This window comes from Rattus norvegicus, chromosome 11 (genome assembly GCF_021556685.1).
Source record: "Rattus norvegicus strain SHRSP/BbbUtx chromosome 11, alternate assembly SHRSP_T2T, whole genome shotgun sequence".
NCBI classification, from domain to species: domain Eukaryota; kingdom Metazoa; phylum Chordata; class Mammalia; order Rodentia; family Muridae; genus Rattus; species Rattus norvegicus.
In genome coordinates this window covers 63,354,624-63,371,490 of record NC_141544.1, presented here as the reverse complement: position 1 = coordinate 63,371,490, position 16,867 = coordinate 63,354,624, and the positions used below count along the sequence as shown (strand labels likewise).

General features: G+C 38.3%; 1 pseudogene; it reads right to left on the bottom strand.

The window, feature by feature from the left end:
- LOC148002585 (glyceraldehyde-3-phosphate dehydrogenase-like) overlaps nucleotides 1-16,278 on the bottom strand; it is a 141,494-nt pseudogene extending 125,216 nt beyond the window's left edge.
- Between the last annotated feature and the right edge of the window lie 589 nt (nucleotides 16,279-16,867).

The following is a 16,867-nucleotide window of genomic DNA, read 5'->3' as shown; positions in this document are numbered from 1 at the left end:
GTAATGGTTGATACCAGTTCCCCCATGCCACCACATCCTCTCAAAGAATGGTATCTAAAGAAGGGGAGATGCTGACCAAGTGTTCCAAAATCCTGGAGACACCAAGAGATTATTTCATGGTTCATTCTTCAACAGTTTCCAGAAGGTCAGCCAGGGTGGGGTGGTGTGTGTGGGGGGGGGAGAGAGAAAGAGAGAGAGAGAGAGAGAGAGAGAAGAGAGAGAGAATGTAGCACACACACCACACACACATATATAATATATAATATAATATATATATATGTTGAGTATGTAGCACATTTGAAAGATGCATTTATTTATTGTGAGAGTATAAAACATTAGCCTTTCAATTTCTCATGGAATTAATATATATGCATATTCTTTGACTCACCAAGCCTACTCTAAGAGAAAGAAAAAACATATGCACAGTATATTGTATAGTTTGTTTCTGGATTGTATAGTAATGTTTCTGGAACTTCAGTAGTCCAAAACTTTGAAGAAATTATCAACATACACATGGGCAAAAAGACCATACAATATTTATGGATTGGATACTATTCTTGTTTAAAGCAAATAAACTATTTACCTACCAAAAGAGTGAATTCCAAAAACATTCCGAGAGAAAGAAGTCTTAAACAAAATGTCCATTATTTAATTGCCTGTACTTTGTAAGTAACATGTAAACTAAACACTGGTGGGAGAAATTAAAACAAGTGATTGTCTTTGGAAATGGTGGGAGGGTGAAGAGGAAGGCAGCATACTTGGAGTGCAGCTAATGTTATACTTCATAACACCTGACACCAAAATGCTGTGAGTATCTTTAACGATAAGGGTATAAGTTGCACAAATCTTGTGTGTGTCTTGTTTAGTTAAATGCTTCTCTTTACACTTGTGGCTGTTATATGAGATGTATTTTACCTAAAATTATAAACAAAGTGGAGTATACACCTACAAACTTTTCTAGAGCATGTGCACACACATGCATGCATGCACATGCATATGCTATTTTTACTGCACATATGTGTTAAAGTGTGTGTGAAGTATACTAATACCTGTAGCTTACTTGGCAATGCAGTAAGTATAAACTGATGCATAAGAGTAGGGTAAGAGTAGTTAAGAGCTGTGTGGTAAAGACAATAGAGAAAAATGTAAGTGAGGGATCTCTGAGAGGTATACACTAACTTATTTAATTTTACTATCGTTTTTAAATTTTTCATAAAAGTAATTAGAAAAATTATGAGAGGTGATAAAAATCACCTTCCTGCTACTAAACAGACCAGATCTTCCCTGGATTGCTGAATTTTGAGGTTCAATTACTCTATGGATTTTGATAGTTCAGGGTCTACCTTGTGCTTGGGCTCCTCATGCATGGCACGTGTGTTCTTCTGGGCGTGAGGTATTGGGAACCATGACTGGTCTGGATTTATTATAGTGGCTTGGAGAGTATTTGATCGGGGAATATCTGTGTTTCAGTGGATATAAATTTATACTCTGGAAGAGGACTTTGTTAGCCATAAACATTGGCACCTAGAAAAAATATGCCAATGTTTTGTCTATTGGCTTCCCCTTTCATCCATGTGGGTCTGGATTACATTGTGTTTTTATTTTATATTCTTCATCCAATGGATGAGAAATGGTAGTGTCTGTTATTCAGATACTGAACAGTATTTGAAACATCCAAATAAGACCCTCAACAAATAATTATCACTTACCTTATTAAAATTTATTAGAAATAAGATTAGGTATTAATAGCTGACACAAGTATTCAACTTTAATATAAAAAAATGTAGATTGTAGGGCTTTTCCAAACAGGTTTGATATTTACTCATTGATTTCATCTTTATAGGAGAGAAAATTTGTCAATGACTATTTAAGCACCCTGGATATAAAGTCCTCCTATACTCTCCAAAAGTTTATCTCAACGATGCCAACAGAGCATCATAACAAGGTGAAAACATATGAATAATACTGACAAGCCAAGGGTGTCTAGAGCTCAGAAGAGACGCTATGTCATAAATGACCACTAGAGAAAGGAAATTATTGGGGAATTTATAAATCCATAGTAATGCTCTTCACTTAAAATATGTTTACTTTTCAAATTTGCAAGGAAAATGCTTAAAAGTATAATATGTATTTTATGTATTATATTTTAATACAATAATATATTTTATATAAATATAATAAATTTATATTATATAAATATAATAAAATGATACAATAAATTTAACATAATAATGTAAAATATAATGTCCTATATAAATATGAGTGTCTGTATCAACATTCCAAATAACAGGAATATTTTGTACATATAAACTTTTCAGGGTCACTCATCAAATTAAAGAATCTATTTATCAACATATAGCAATTAAATATGCTATATATTTATTTGGAAACAAATAACGATGGTGCTGTTAACACAGCTGTAGCTTGAAGACTCAACAAAGAATCTAAAGTACAAGTCAGAAAACTCTCTTAATGCTTACTAGAACTCAGAATGTTGTTGTTGCAGTCAACAAGAATTCAAAAAGTTGAGCTCAGCTATCTCTGGGAGCATCCCAGAAGCAATCAGTTTTGGACTGAGATTGGCTGATGTGGTTGGGGAGATTAAGCAGGCTGACTCAAAGGTAGCAGGAAATGACCAGCAGAGGAGGCAATCTTCAATCTTCGTGCAAAATGTCTCAACATAGTAGGAGTGATGAAAATATGTTGAACTGACAGAGATAGAGGGGAAACAAAAATGATAGCAGAAATGCTGGGGGGGGGAGATTAAAATTTCAAACATTCTTAATTACATGGAATCGAGACTCTTTTTAGAAACTCAAAAGTCTCTTTATTTATCATCTATCTACCTCTAACTCCATATTATCTTTTTTACTTAGCATCAATGAATAAAATATTTATAAATATCCAAAACACAATGCCCCCAAAACATACCTGATTTTGCTTCCCAGATTCCATAATAGAGAAGTAGATAACATTTGTAGAAAATATAAACATCCCATAAAATTTATAAGATTTATTTCTAGTTTTAAACTAACAAAAAATTCCAGTCCAAGTGATGGATAGGCACACATTCTATGCCTTGACCATAACATTTATATCAAAATTTATATTTGTCTGTTTGTCATATGGACCACTGCATCGCTATGGCTAGGATGCAGACAATTGTCTTAACTGTCTGAATTTCCCAAACATGTAATCTGTAATACTTGTTCTGCTCTTTTTAGGTATCATTTACTCATATGTATGGCAAGTTATTCTCCAAAACATACATCTTCTTTTAAAATCTTATAAGAATGTATATATAAAGGTATCACATAGAGCACTGTAATCTTATTTTTTGCTAAATAGATCTGTATTATTTGTTTCAAAATATTTTGTATCGTTGTGTAAACTCTGCAGTAAAGTTTTATCATCACCATAACTACATTTTCCCCCTAAAAATAAGAATCACAGGAGTGGGCTTTTGAGGAAAATACTAAACAAATGAAAGTCTACAGAGAATCTTCTTCCCTAGCAATTCTGTAGTCTTTGTTGGACAGTGGGGTCACCACCTTTCTCTCTCTCTCACAGTTTCCCTACATGTGGTAGCAATGGAAAATAGATTGTATCTATCACTCATTAATGGCTACATATCAGGTTACCCACATTTAGGGGATCAGTTATAAGACAGGGAAGTGTTAAGCAGAGTTTTATTTTTATGCTCTTGCCTGATCTGTGACATGTTTGCTGGTTAACAGGCCGTAATGAAGGCTATTTAGCCCACGCTGCTTCAGGAAATAGGTTTGGCACTCCATAAATCCTGGGTGTCCCTTGTTTTCACTGTTCAAACAGGCACCCTTTATCCTGCTCATCTACTTCGAGTCTAATTAATTTACCGAGCAGTATGCATTACTCACCCAAGCATGGTGTGGACCTGATTCAACACACTGTTGTAAGCTAATTGTGCTGTGTTGGATTTAGGACAGATAATGATGTGCAGTGACAGGTTTAACAAATTTTCGATTACCACATTCAATTACTTTTGGTGCATCCTACTTAAAAGACAGCCAAACACTTAATTCATTTAAGGTTTTGACAAAGGATATGAGCTTAGATGATTAATTAGAAAGACTCCCAGGACAGGTCTTGCCCTCTAGATGTTATGAAACAACTCCCCCTATGTTGTAGCACAGGCTGATCCTAGAAACTAGCTGTGCTGTAGAAAAATGTGCTGACTGTTTACCTCATCTTTCTGTGTGAGAACTGATGATCCAACACGTTAAGATTTCAGTCATGTATGTGTCAACAAATAGATGTTTCTGGCTTATAAATCTATTACTAAAATATATAGTTATTTCCAAAAGACAATGAAGAGTCAACTGCTATTTAATTTGTAAGTTACTATAAAATAAATACCAATTCATTTCTAAGTCTACATTTATCAAAATTATCCTATTAAAAAGAACAACAATTTTACAAATGAAGTTAATGTGTGCATGACAGTTCACGTATATAATCTATCACTTAAGAGGCTGGGGTTAAAGATTTGCTGTGAGCATTACAACAGCCTGGGCTACAAAGTAAGACGATTTGTCATGACAGATACATAGATAGATAGATAGATAGATAGATAGATAGATAGATAGATAGATAGATAGATAGATAGAATGAATAGAGGAAAACAACTTATACCACTGATTTTTCTGGAACTCTTGCTAGGTAAGTTTTAACTATTAGTTAGAAAAATTAACTCATAATATACTTCACTCTTTGAACCAATAGGAAGCAAAAGTATTTAGTAAAACGTCCATGAGTAGAGCCATTTATTGCCAGGCCTCAAGACCAGAGTTCCATGTCTGGAATCCACATGGTGGAGGAAGTGAACTGATTCCAGCATGTTATCTTCTGATTTTCACATGTGTACACACTCAAAATATATAAATATTTGCAATAGAAAAAAATGGAAATGTGTCCATAGAGTCAAGTTTGCTTGTTGCTACAAATCTAAGAAAATAAACCAACATCATTGTTTGTTTGTTTTTAAATTTTTTTTAATTTACTCACTTTACTCAGTGCCCCCTACCTTTAGTCAACCCTCCCACAATCTTTCACCCATCCCCTCTCCTCTGGGTGGGGGCCTCCCTAGGCATCCTTCCTTCCCCTCTGGCACTTCTAGACACTTCCACTACCACAGAGCCAGACAAGGTAACCCAACTAGTAGAACATCTCCTACATACAGGCCACAGCTTTTAGAATAGCCCAGTTCCAGTTGTTCAGTTGTTCAGAACCCACATAGAGGTCAAGCTGCATATGAGCGGGGAGGCCTAGGTCCAACTTGTGTATATTCTTTGGTTATTGGTTTAGTCTCTGAAAGTCCCAAAGGTCCAGGTTATTTGACTCTGTTGGTCTTCCTGTGGAATTCTTATCCACAATCCTTCTTCCTATTATTCTATAGTCCCCAAGCTCCATCCACTGTTTGGCTGTGGTGTCTGCATCTCTCTGAGTCAGCTGGTGAATGGAGCTTCTTAGAGGACAACATTGCCGGTCTGCAAGCATAACAGAGTAGCATTAATAGTGTTAGAAATTGGTGCTTGCCCAAGGAATGGGTCTCAAGTTGGGCCAGTTATTGGTTGGCTATCCCACCAGTCTCTGCTCCCTCCCCTGTGCCTGTCCTACTTGTAGACAGAATAAATTTTGAGTTGAAATGTCTTGGGTGGTTTGGTGTTTCTATTGCTCCACTGGGGGTTCCTGCATGACTAACAGAGGTGGCCACTTTAGGTTCCATATACCCAATGTAGTGAGTCACAGTTAAGTCACTCCCATTAATTCTTGGGTACCTCCCTTATCTCAGGTCTCTGTCTCCTCCTGAAAATGCCCCCCCAAACCTCCTTACCCCTGTCAGTTGTAGTATTTCATTCATTTTCATGGCCGTCTAGCCATTTCTTCCCACACCTGATTCTGAATCACTCATTGCATTTATTAAATCTTTATTAAATTGTTTTATTTATTTGCATTCCAAAAGCTGTTGCCCTTCCTGCTTCCCCCTCTCTGAATTCTTCACCCCCTCCCTCTGTCCCCACCTCTGAGAGGGTGCTCCCCTACTGGTCCACTCACCCATACCTCTCCCCTATCAGCATCCATTTTCCCTGCAGCATCAAGTTTCCACAGGAAAGCACAGCCTCTCCCACTGAGGCCATACAAGGCAGTGCTCTGCTACACATGTGCTCAGGGCCATGAAGCAGCCCATGTGTGCTCTTTGGTTTTCGGCTTAGTCTATTGGAGCTCTGAAGGGTCCCGGTTAGCTGACGCTGTTGTTCATCCTATGATGTTGCAATCCCCTTCAGATCCTTCATTACTTCCTCTTAACTCTTCCACATTGGTCTCTCTCATCAATCCCATGGTTGGCTGTAAGAATCTGCATTGGTCTCAGTCCGTTGCTAGTAGAGCCTCTCCGAGGACAGCTTTGCCAGGCTCCTGTCTACACACATGATGCAGCCTCAGTATAGTGCCAGGATTTGGTGTACATTTATGGGATGGATCCCAAATGGGACCAATCACTGGGTGGCCTTTCTTCAGTCTCTGCTTTATTTTTGTTCCTGCATTTCCTTTATACAGGAACAATTCTGGGTTAAAAATAGGGTGGTGGCTCCTTGCCTCATCTTGGGCCCGCGTCTGTCTACTGGAGGTGGTCCCTTCTGGTTCCATCTCCCCACTGTTGAACTTGTCAGCTGATGTCATTCCCATTGAGTCCTGGTAGCCTGTCACATAACAGGTCTCTGGGACCTTCTTTATACCAACGGTTGTATATTTCAATTCATTCTCCTTGCCCTCTGGGCATCCCTCCTGTCTCTCCTCATACCTGATCCTGTCCCTCTTTTTCTCCTCCCTCCCTACCTCTTCCACCCAGTTTCCTCCATTCCTCTCCCTCCCATGATTATTTTGTTCCCCTTCTAAATGAGTTTCAGGTATTCTCTCTTGGACCTTTCTTCGTTTTAAGCTTCCTACCATCTGTGAGTTGTATCCTGGGTATTCTGAACCTTTTGACTTCTATCCACTTATTAGTGAGTACATACCATGTATGTCCTTTTGGGTTTCGGTTACCTCACCCAGGATATCTTCTAGTTCCATCCATTTGCCTTAAAAATTCATGGTGACCTAGTTTTTAATAGCTGAATAGTATTCTGCTGTTTAAATGGACTGCATCTTCCGAATTAATTCTTTGGTTGAGGTACATCTGGGTTGTTTCCAGCTTCTGGCTATTACAAATCAGGCTGCCATTGCCTCTTCTGAAATTCACTTGGGTCTTTCTTCTTGTTTAGCTTCTTTGGGTCTGTGGAGTGTAACACGGTACCCATATTTTATGCCTAATATCTACTTATAAGTGAGTACATATCATGCCTGTCCTTTTGAGACTGGGATACATCACTCAGGATGTTTTTGTTGAAGTTCTATCCATTTCCTGGAAAATTCATGGTATTGCAAAGTCAAAATTTGTTTTTAATAGCTGAATAGTATTCCATGGTATAGATGTACCACATTTTCTTCTAAGGATGCAAAGCCCAAGGGAAGATCAAGTGGGGCAAAGTGTGGTTAGATAGCTGGGTTTAATGGCATTCACCATAAACAGAGTAGCAACTACGAATATGCCCATCTCTGAGATCTGAAGGCTCAGTCAGCTTAATTGGGTTCCTTTATGCATGACATATGTTAACACTATATCTGCTTCACCAAGTCCCTGAAGCCTTCTAAACACTACTCAGACGTGAGGCTGATTCAGCATGACTCTGTGATTAAGGAAGGGTTATTAATTTCAGTCATATTGCTAATAAACCATAGACAGATTCAAAAGGGTTGGTGCAAGGGGAAGTTTTAGACGACAGTAGAGTCCAGAAGGATGTTAGCTGTTGTGGAGCAATAAGTTCTAGCAACAAACTCTAGCAAGAGTAATGTCAGATAGACCCTAACATTGCAGTGGGCTGTGGGGCAGCGTCTGGTCTTTTGGAGTCATTTGTGACAATTACTGTCAGGTAATCATGCATAAAAATCATTCCTTCATGGCCCCTAGGTTTCTCATTTGATTATTATTTTTATTATTTGTTGTTTAGGTTGAGTAAGCCCCTTTTTATTTTGACAGTATTTGCAAGCCTTTCCAAAACTCCTCATAGTTGTTATAGAGATCAAAATAATTACACACTTCCCCCTGTTTCTTTTTGTAGATACTGTTAAACTTTTTCCCGAGTAACCTACACTCTCACACGGGCTTTGCTTCCGTTCTGTAGGTAATGATTCCCTTTGGCAGCCGAGGAGTGCTGATAATCATTATTTTCCTTAATGCCTGAAAACTCCCATGGGTTGCAGTTTTCCAGAAGTGGGTCTACACCTACTCTTAGAAGGAGGAGCGTTTAAAACCATATGTGTGTGTTTTAAATTTTAGTTATTGTTTTTCCTTTTCCTGCTGCTATTTTCTTCACTCAACTGTAAATAATTGGGCAAAGCTGCCTTGGACCACTAGGTGAAAAAATGAATTATTAAGAATGTAGATGATTAAAAAGAGATACCCATAGACATACAAGAAGCCTACAGAACTCCAAATAGATTGGACCAGAAAAGAAACACCTCCCGTCACATAATTGTCAAAACACCAAACGCACAAAATAAAGAAAGAATATTAAAAGCAGTAAGGGAAAAAGGTCAAGTAACATATAAAGGGAGACCTATCAGAATCGCACCAGACTTCTCGCCAGAAACTATGAAGGCCAGAAGATCCTGGACTGATGTCATACAGACCCTAAGAGAACACAAATGCCAGCCCAGGTTACTGTATCCAGCAAAACTCTCAATTAACATTGATGGAGAAACCAAGATATTTCATGACAAAACCAAATTTACACAATATCTTTCTACAAATCCAGCACTACAAAGGATGATAAATGGTAAAGCCCAACATAAGGAGGCAAGCTATAACCTAGAAGAAGCAAGAAACTAATCGTCTTGGCAACAAAACAAAGAGAATGAAAGCACACAAACATAACCTCACATCCAAATATGAATATAACGGGAAGCAATAATCACTATTCCTTAATATCTCTCAATATCAATGGCCTCAACTCCCCAATAAAAACATAGATTAACAAACTGGATACGCAACGAGGACCCTGCATTCTGCTGCCTACAGGAAACACACCTCAGAGACAAAGACAGACACTACCTCAGAGTGAAAGGCTGGAAAAAAACTTTCCAAGCAAATGGTCAGAAGAAGCAAGCTGAAGTAGCCATTCTAATATCAAATAAAATCAATTTCCAACTAAAAGTCATCAAAAAAGATAAGGAAGGACACTTCATATTCATCAAAGGAAAAATCCACCAAGATGAACTCTCAATCCTAAATATCTATGCCCCAAATACAAGGGCACCTACATACGTAAAAGAAACCTTACTAAAGCTCAAAACACACATTGCACCTCACACAATAATAGTGGGAGATTTCAACACCCCACTCTCGTCAATGGACAGATCATGGAAACAGAAATTAAACAGTGATGTCGACAGACTAAGAGAAGTCATGAGCCAAATGGACTTAACGGATATTTATAGAACATTCTATCCTAAAGCAAAAGGATATACCTTCTTCTCAGCTCCTCATGGTACTTTCTCCAAAATTGACCATATAATTGGTCAAAAAAATGGGCCTCAACAGGTACAGAAAGATAGAAATAATCCCATGCGTGCTATCGGACCACCACGGCCTAAAACTGGTCTTCAATAACAATCAAGGAAGAATGCCCACATATACTTGGAAATTGAACAATGCTCTACTCAATGATAACCTGGTCAAGGAAGAAATAAAGAAAGAAATTAAAAACTTTTTAGAATTTAATGAAAATAAAGGTACAACATACCCAAACTTATGGGACACAATGAAAGCTGTGCTAAGAGGAAAACTCATAGCGCTGAGTGCCTGCAGAAAGAAACAGGAAAGAGCATATGTCAGCAGCTTGACAGCACACCTAAAAGCTCTAGAACAAAAAGAAGCAAATACACCCAGGAGGAGTAGAAGGCAGGAAATAATCAAACTCAGAGCTGAAATCAACCAAGTAGAAACAAAAAGGACCATAGAAAGAATCAACAGAACCAAAAGTTGGTTCTTTGAGAAAATCAACAAGATAGATAAACCCTTAGCCAGACTAACGAGAGGACACAGAGAGTGCGTCCAAATTAACAAAATCAGAAATGAAAAGGGAGACATAACTACAGATTCGGAGGAAATTCAAAAAATCATCAGATCTTACTATAAAAACCTATATTCAACAAAACTTGAAAATCTTCAGGAAATGGACAATTTCCTAGACAGATACCAGGTATCGAAGTTAAATCAGGAACAGATAAACCAGTTAAACAACCCCATAACTCCTAAAGAAATAGAAGCAGTCATTAAAGGTCTCCCAACCAAAAAGAGCCCAGGTCCAGACGGGTTTAGTGCAGAATTCTATCAAACCTTCATAGAAGACCTCATACCAATATTATCCAAACTATTCCACAAAATTGAAACAGATGGAGCCCTACCGAATTCCTTCTACGAAGCCACAATTAGTCTTATACCTAAACCACACAAAGACACAACAAAGAAAGAGAACTTCAGACCAATTTCCCTTATGAATATCGACGCAAAAATACTCAATAAAATTCTGGCAAACCGAATTCAAGAGCACATCAATACAATCATCCACCATGATCAAGTAGGCTTCATCCCAGGCATGCAGGGATGGTTTAATATACGGAAAACCATCAACGTGATCCATTATATAAACAAACTGAAAGAACAGAACCACATGATCATTTCATTAGATGCTGAGAAAGCATTTGACAAAATTCAACACCCCTTCATGATAAAAGTCCTGGAAAGAATAGGAATTCAAGGCCCATACCTAAACATAGTAAAAGCCATAGACAGCAAACCAGTTGCTAACATTAAACTAAATGGAGAGAAACTTGAAGCAATCCCACTAAAATCAGGGACTAGACAAGGCTGCCCACTCTCTCCCTACTTATTCAATATAGTTCTTGAAGTTCTAGCCAGAGCAATCAGACAACAAAAGGAGATCAAGGGGATACAGATCGGAAAAGAAGAGGTCAAAATATCACTTTTTGCAGACGACATGTTAGTATATTTAAGTGATCCCAAAAGTTCCACCTAGAACTACTAAAGCTGATAAACAACTTCAGCAAAGTGGCTGGGTATAAAATTAACTCAAATAAATCAGTTGCCTTCCTCTATACAAAAGAGAAACAAGCCGAGAAAGAAATTAGGGAAACGACACCCTTCATAATAGACCCAAATAATATAAAGTACCTTGGTGTGACTTTAATCAAGCAAGTAAAAGATCTGTACAATAAGAACTTCAAGACACTGAGGAAAGAAATTGAAGAAGACCTCAGAAGATGGAAAGATCTCCCATGCTCATGGATTGGCAGGATTAATATAGTAAAAATGGCCATTTTACCAAAAGCAATCTACAGATTCAATGCAATCCCCATCAAAATACCAATCCAATTCTTCAAAGAGTTAGACAGAACAATTTGCAAATTCATCTAGAATAACAAAAAACCCAGGATAGCTAAAGCTATCCTCAACAATAAAAGGACTTCAGGGGGAATCACTATCCCTGAACTCAAGCAGTATTACAGAGCAATAGTGATAAAAACTGCATGGTATTGGTACAGAGACAGACAGATAGACCAATGGAATAGAATTGAAGACCCAGAAATGAACCCACACACCTATGGTCACTTGATTTTTGACAAAGGAGCCAAAACCATCCAATGGAAAAAAGATAGCCTTTTCAGCAAATGGTGCTGGTTCAACTGGAGGGCAACATGTAGAAGAATGCAGATAGATCCATGCTTATCACCCTGTACAAAGCTTAAGTCCAAGTGGATCAAGGACCTCCACATCAAACCAGACACACTCAAACTAATAGAAGAAAAACTAGGGAAGCATCTGGAACACATGGGCACTGGAAAAAATTTCCTGAACAAAACACCAATGGCTTATGCTCTAAGATCAAGAATCGACAAATGGGATCTCATAAAACTGCAAAGCTTCTGTAAGGCAAAGGACACTGTGGTTAGGACAAAACGGCAACCAACAGATTGGGAAAAGATCTTTACCAATCCTACAACAGATAGAGGCCTTATATCCAAAATATACAAAGAACTCAAGAAGTTAGACCGTAGGGAAACAAATAACCCTATTAAAAATGGGGTTCAGAGCTAAACAAAGAATTCACAGCTGAGGAATGCCGAATGTCTGAGAAACACCTAAAGAAATGTTCAACATCTTTAGTCATAAGGGAAATGCAAATCAAAACAACCCTGAGATTTCACCTCACACCAGAGAGAATGGCTAAGATCAAAAACTCAGGTGACAGCAGATGCTGGCGAGGATGTGGAGAAAGAGGAACACTCCTCCATTGTTGGTGGGATTGCAGACTGGTACAACCATTCTGGAAATCAGTCTGGAGGTTCCTCAGAAAATTGGACATTGAACTGCCTGAGGATCCAGCTTTACCTCTCTTGGGCATATACCCAAAAGATGCCTCAACATATAAAAGAGACACGTGCTCCACTATGTTCATCACAGCCTTATTTATAATAGCCAGAAACTGGAAAGAACCCAGATGCCCTTCAACAGAGGAATGGATACAGAAAATGTGGTACAGCTACACAATGGAATATTACTCAGCTATCAAAAACAACGAGTTTATGAAATTCATAGGCAAATGGTTGGAACTGGAAAATATCATCCTGAGTGAGCTAACCCAATCACATAAAGACATACATGGTATGCACTCATTGATAAGTGGCTATTAGCCCAAATGCTTGAATTACCCTAGATCCCTAGAACAAAGGAAACTCAAGACGGATGATCAAAATGTGAATGCTTCACTCCTTCTTTAAATGAGGAAAAAGAATACCCTTGGCAGGGAAGGGAGAGGCAAAGATTAAAACAGAAACTAAAGGAACACCCATTCAGAGCTTGCCCCACATGTGGCCCATAAATATACAGCCACCCAATTAGACAAGATGGATGAAGGAAAGACGTGCAGACCGACAGGGGCCGGACGTAGATCGCTCCTGAGAGACACAGCCAGAATACAGCAAATACAGAGGCGAATGCCAGCAGCAAACCACTGAACTGAGAATAGGTCCCCCGTTGAAGGAATCAGAGAAAGAACTGGAAGAGCTTGAAGGGGCTCGAGACCCCAAAAGTACAACAATGTCAAGCAACCAGAGCTTCCAGGGATTAAGCCACTACCTAAAGACTATACATGGACTGACCCTGGACTCTGACCTCATAGGTAGCAATGAATATCCTAGTAAGAGCACCAGTGGAAGGGGAAGCCCTGGGTCCTGCTAAGACTGAACCCCCAGTGAACTAGACTATGGGGGGAGGGCGGCAATGGGGGGAGGGTTGGGAGGGGAACACCCATAAGGAAGGGGAGGGGGGAGGGGGATGTTTGCTCGGAAACCGGGAAAGGGAATAACACTTGAAATGTATATAAGAAATACTCAAGTTAATAAAAAAAAAGAAAGAAAAAAAAAGAATGTAGATGATTGCTGTTAAATGTGTACTCAATACTATTTGGAAGTGTAGGCAAGAGAAGAAAACTGCTGCTCAGTCTGTACCACATCTTCCTATTGGTATTTTAAGAACCAATCCAGTTAACACTTAGTATCACAATGTTGGTAAATATACAGTGATAGTGCTGGTGTGTAGAATTCTAAGATAAGCCTACTGTTCCTAGTTGTAAGCCCTCACCCAGGGGCACAGGTAAGAACTGAGGAGATAAAGGCGAGTAGCATTGTAATGGTGTAATTAAGGTCTATTATCAGCCAGCTTTAACTTAATCAAATGATTATCTGGGAAGTTCTGGCCTAATGAGATGAACACTGTGTAAAATCGATTTAGAATTTAGAATTTGGAGACATCAGGGAGTGGCAGCAACAGATGCCTTTTTATAGGCTTTGAAGAAACAAACCATCACATCCTGAAAGGGCCACGTGGGAGAGATCAGGGAGAAATCTCTCAGTTCCAAGGTCAAAGTGTCCTAGTCTTCCATCCTGTAAGGGGCTGGATTCTGCCTCGCTAGAGATCTTGGGAAAAAACCAGAGTCAGGGATGAGCAGCAGTATCTGTGGATGACATCATGTTCTATGGGCAGGACCTCAGAAGATTACTCATCTTCCTTTGCCTTAAATCAAACAACTCCTCCTTAGACTATCATGAAATCATTGTTCTAAGTCACTGAGTTTGTGACGAGTTGTTGCATTAGCAGAGGGAACTACTATAGCTGTCAATATTGGTTTAGATCCTCCTACGGGTCAAACTCTGTACAGTAGAGAAATGTGGGTATTTAATACTCAAATGGATTTATGAAGAACCGTTCAGTGTTAGTATCTGAGACAGAGACAAATAGAGTTCCTCATTTTTTTGTTCTGGGAAAAATGTATGTAGCCCAGGCTAGAATTCATCTCTTAATCCTCCTGCCTCAGCTTTCCAAGTGTGGAGTTTCTGGCAGACATTATGACATCTGGCAAATGTGTTACATAAAAATCCTACAAATGAGAAATTAAGCCTTATAGAAGTTAAAATCTTGGATCTAAGCCACAGAACTAGTGGCTGAAGGAACTGGGATTTGAACTTGTGTTTTAATTACTCCGTTAGACTGTGTTCTTTAATGCAAACATTCCACAGAATAATGCAAGTCAATTTTGTTCTGATTACTGCCTATTCAAATACCATCTTTTGTCTTGTTCATATCCCACACAGTGTGACAAAACGCTAAAGAATAAACAGCCTTTGATGAAATCCATTTTGTACATGATTTTTCCGAAAGATCTTTATCCTAATGCTTCACCAATTATAGAAGAAAGCCTTCTGAAAATACATCCTTTCTAAAAAGTTATTTAATTGCTATTTTACCTTGAATAAAAATAATCTATTTCTATCTATCAGGTAGTAATGAGAAGTCATTATCTTGCACTCTTCTTTAATTAACATCAATCCTGATTAGTCAGAGAAAAAAAATTAGGCTCTTTGTCTTTTTTCCTTAGTTGTGATTCCTGTGGTGGAAAAGCCATTCAATTATATGTTATCATGTGTTATCGCTTACAAAAGATGTCAGTGTAATTACAGAGCCGTATTTCTAGTTTTACTTTTAAATACACTTCAATGTTAAAAATGTAGGATTCTGCATTTCCATTTTTTCCCTAAATGTAGGGAAAAAATTAAGTAATGGTCCATGAATTTATTTTCATGCTAAAATCAAAATGTACAAAGCATATGAAAGCTCAGGGATTTTTTAGAGATGCTATTTATAGTCATTTACATTGAACAGAATAAGAAAAGCACCATAGGCACTCTTTGATTGCTAGGATATATTGTTGGCTACGGTTGAGAAACGTGGAAATATTCTAAAATATCAACTAGTAATCTGAAGTTCAAATAAGATTGTTTGGCATATCTGTATAAACAGAAGTCACTGTCATATGGACCGTTATTTCTTCTTTTTGCAAGGCTTTGGTATGCTTTGAGGTAGCCGCTAGTTTGCCTGGTTTTCATGTTGGTATCTGTCTGCTCTGACCATTGAATGGTATTTTTAAGGAAGTGGGACGGGGTATGAAGAGCCTGCATTGCTTCAGGAGTTGGCCTTTAGCTAAGGTGGGATGAGACCACACACACTCAGTTTCCCTGCACTCTTGTTATTTCCCAGATTAGAGCACTAGTCCTAGTGAAAGCAGATGAGAAACTGCCTTGCATCTGACCTCGTATGCAACAAAAAGTTCATTCTAGTAAGGACTAGTAAAACCTTTTGGAATTAAAAGTCCCGTGAAACAAGCAATCAGATGAAACCAATGGGCGAGTTGCTGTTCTGGACCACAGTAGTTGACTACGTTACTTATGAGGCTGAACTTGTCTTCCTGGGCTTGTTTTCTTCTATATCCTCATCAATTCAGCATCTTGACAGTGAATGATCACTCTGGACCTACCACCTATAGTTTTTTGAAACTGTAAAAATAAAGATGAAGTCATTTTCCTTTTAGTTGCTCTTTCTGTGGCATTTCCTTGGTATTTTTTAAGGTTAACTGATCATGTCTGAAGCATCAGTGGGAACAGCAGAGTCATCTCCGTCTTACTTGAGTGAGCGGGGTTACAGATCACAGACTTGGCCTGCGAGACACCACATTCTTCATTTGCAGCTGGAGTGGCTTCTTGTTGGAGTATTTGCTGTGTTTCCATGGTCTTGAAACGACAGAGAAGATATTGTTTGGGTAAAGCACTACCGTTTTTTTAAAAATGTAAAATCTCTTGTGCTCTCATGTAAGAGAGTTGATTTTGGGAGAAAAGAAAGAAACAAAGAAACAGGAGAAAAATGCCTGTGGATTTTACATTCTTCCACCAATGGGTTCTTAAATCCTTGACTAAGAGAAAAGAGTTAAGCCCAGTTGTAGAAATTTGAAAAAAGCAAACCACATCCTGAAAGACAAATACTGAACTTGAGTCACTATTTTATCTTTGAAAAGTAATCCAGAATTAGCTTTTTGAAATTTAGAAATTCAATGTTTTTAGATATATTTATGATTTGTTAAGCACATCCTCGTGTTTTGAAATGGTAAAAGAAATAATATATGACACCCATAGCTAAAGTTAGCAAGATAATTTGGAGGCCAAACAGAAAATTTCAGCTTTTAGAGTAGAACTTGATGAGCAATGGGCATGATCCCCCTAAGACTAGGAAGTGCTTAGTGCCTAGAATTGCACTAGTTCCACTCAGAATGCTTTTTAATTTGGAATAGCTATTATTAAACAAACAAAACCAAAAAATAAT